We start from the raw sequence: 3,694 nt of genomic DNA, 5'->3' as shown, positions 1-3,694 counted from the left end.
GAGCTTTTGCTAGGGTTTTATGGTGTGATTAAAGAGTGAGTTAAGTGATGGTTTTATAGAAGGATTTGGGGTGATGTGTGATTAGCGTGAAGGAAATTTGAGGGGGACAATGTGAGGATATGGATGATTTTTTTAGGGGAGTTGGAAGTGTGTGAAGGGGAGTTCAAAATGTGTGACTTGAAGGTGTGGAATGTGTGACTCGGATGTATGTGGGATGGATGATGCTATGGCGTGTGGATGATAGAAGATGGCATGGTATAGAGGTTGTTGAGAAACTTGTGCTTAATTGTAACATAAATTCAAATTATTTCCTCTTTTTTATTTTAATGGTATGTATGTAGGATCAATGTGGTCATGGTTGTGTTGCTATGTAATGGCAAATGTTGTATGTATGTGTAGGTTGTGTATGTAACTTTTGTTCACACATAAATTGCAATTCAAATTGTTTCTTTTTGTTTTCAATTTTGTATTTATGTAAATATGTTGATGAGATATATGTAATATTGTTTAATATTGTTATGTTGTGTATGTAATAAACAAGTTGTGTTCCGTAATGTAATAAACAAGTTTTGTCAATTGAAAATAATTTATTTCAAAGTTCTCTTAGTTTTTTTTCTTTTTGTTGATATGTAATGATAATGAATGATATGTTATAGAATGATGGTGATTTGTGTGCTTCAAAGGTGGTAGAAGGATCTCTATTTCACATTTAAGTTTTAGTTTACTCCCACCACAATTTAATTTCAAATCATCTCAAATTTCAATGGTGGTAATGTATGGATGGCTAATTGGAAAAAAAAGACTTTGATGGTGAGAACGTGCTTCTGAAAACAAAAGGCTAATTAACTTGAATTCACCATAAATTTCCAAAATGATTATGAGATAATGATCTTGTTTTTTCTTTTATGATGCAAAGAGATGGAATGATGATGATGAACTAGAAGTTTCTTGCAAGACATGTCATAAGGAATAAAATGATGAATGACATAAACCAATGAATTCTCTATTTATCTAGAACATGATTTTCTTAAAAGTGGCCAAATTAAAAAATGCAATGCAAATGAAATGAGAATGATTAAACTTGACACTTTGACTTTCAATTTGACCTAGACTTTATTGAAACACTGCTATGGATACAAAATGAAAATGAATTGAGGGAAATGTATACAAAGATTTTGGAGAGGACAAAATTAGGTAATGGCATGCCTACTACACTTAGTGAGTTATATCTCCTCCACGCCATGGTAAATGGTTATTCTGTTAATGTTGATGTTGTTCTTGCTAAACAATTGAGTCGCGTTGCTAATTCTCTCACAGGGGATATAATGATTAGGGTATTGATTAACTCTATTGTTGAGTACTTAGGTGTCCCTTTTGTGATGACATTGAGCTCCCTCTTGTCGGTCTGTCTGTCATACCCTAATTTTTACGCCTAATATGCCTAGCATTTTAATCAAGCATTGCATTCATACTCTCAATTCATCAATACCCTAATGTGTTCACAAGCAGGGATCTGAGTGATTTTGGTCTTGATAATCTCTCATTGTTTGTTTTCTCAAGCTAGGGTTCGGTATCTCACTCATTTTATCACCCATTTGCTTTGATTTATACTATTACTTATGCTACTTGGCTCAAAGGTATGGACTTGGCATCTACATTCATCCATCACGAACTTCATGCACTTAGATAAATCTTTGCTCTCGTAGTGTGCTTGTATCTTTTGCAGTTAGACGATGCAAAGTTTGGGAGATTTGAATATAAAAATAAAGGGAATTGTAGTCTTAATCATTCAAAGATCATCATTTGGCCTTTATTTGTGCAAGTCATCACAAGGAATTGCTTCATTGGTTCTAAGACTGGTTGGGTTCACTTCCAAAGGCCATAACTTTTTCATAAAATAAGCTATGAATATGGTTCTTTTTGAATTAGACTTTAATCTCCATCATTTACAATTTATCTTCATATGACAAGAGCCAATTGTGGATGGAAAGCCATATTTGAAGGCAAAACATCTCAAGATGTCTAGGGTTTTGACCTAATTTTCAACTGGAACTTCCCAAGGTCATAAATTGGGAAATATTTATCATATGAAGCCAACTCTTTTTCTCATATGTTCCAATTGAGACCCTCTACAACTTTGATTCATTGTTCAAGAATAGATTTGGCTCGGTTTAGCTTTTAGGTTTGGAGGTTTCCCTATGCAACACCTTGATTTTTTCCCAACTTCAATTGACTATAACTTGGTCAATTTTCATCCAAATAGGGTGGTTCTTTTCACCACATCAATCTTAAGGTCTTTTATAACAACGTTTCTTTTTATAACAAAGTCTAATTTTGATTGTAAGCCCATTTATTTTGGGAAGACATTACAGGTCATCTTTGGTTCCTTTTGGTTTTGGGCCAAACTTCAAAACATCATAACTCCCTCAATTTTTGGCCAAATGAGGTGGTTGGTTTTTCAAAGTTAATCTCACAACCATTGTAAACATTTGTTCTTCACACATCTAAGTCCAATTTTGAGTGGAAAAGGGTGATTGAGGTCTATACGTTATAGGTCATTTTGCCAACTTCACTACCTCGTAACTTTCTCATTTTTGACCCAAATTAGCTTGTTTGTTTTGCTATAATTTTATTTTTCCATTCTTTACAACTTTCATTCTTTGTCCAAAACCCAAAAATGCATAGATCAAGGACTTGTAGTGAAAACCTAAAAGTTGCCAAAATTGTCCAAAAGTGAAAAAATGAGGTTTTTATTTAAAGGCTCTTTGGGTGTCTTTCCAACTCAAACACCTCACAAATGGTTCATATGACTTATGTGCATCATTGTTTGAGGTTGATTCAAGCCAAAACTCAATTGGACCACCTTGTACCTTGCATTTCAAGTTATCCATTTATGTCACATGGCCATTTTCCAAATTACACACTTTCGAGCTCAAATTCTTGTGCCATTCCATTGTCTACCAACTATGTGGTGTGTGTGCATCAAGATATGCCATGGTTGAGGGCTTAAACCATGACTTGTCTTCCAACCCGGGTCATATTGAATTTTTGGCCAAAAGCTTCTTTCTCCCAAACCAATTGCCCTTGCTCCAATTGGAGTTCAAACAAACCATGCAAAGCCCGTTTACACTTTCTGTTTGCACTCATCCACAACCTATACCATGCCAAAGTCCCACATTCCTCAATTTTTCTTATTTTCACATTTTGAAGCAAATCACCTAAAGAGGCAAGAGCATTGACAGTTGGCCACAATTTTGGATGCAAAATAGAATGGTGGAGAGTGTATTGTGTCTGCACATGCCTTTTGCAAGGTACAAGAACCATTTCACCAAAACTTGGTTAGGAAGATTAATCAAAACTCCATTTTTCCCTCTAACCTAATTAAAATCATTCAGCATGTAACCAACATCTTTCCCCTATATAAATAGAGGTTACTGCACTGCTATTTCTAAGCTTGGATAAATATTGAACCTCTGCATATTTTCCATTGGGATCTCTGAACTTTGAATCAGTTTTCAAAACTCAAGCACACTCAATTTTTCCCTTTAGCTCATCAAGGTTCCTTGAAGTTTGGTGAAGGTGTGGCAACTTGAAGTAAGCAAACTTGTGGAGGGAGAACCAGTGCCCCAAAGTTAGCCATTCGAGTAATCTTCAAGAGGTATTTAATTTGAACCAAATCGTGAATTTATTGATT

The sequence above is a fragment of the Lathyrus oleraceus genome, chromosome 4, assembly GCF_024323335.1.
Source record: "Lathyrus oleraceus cultivar Zhongwan6 chromosome 4, CAAS_Psat_ZW6_1.0, whole genome shotgun sequence".
Classification (NCBI taxonomy): domain Eukaryota; kingdom Viridiplantae; phylum Streptophyta; class Magnoliopsida; order Fabales; family Fabaceae; genus Lathyrus; species Lathyrus oleraceus.
This window is presented reverse-complemented; position numbering follows the sequence as displayed.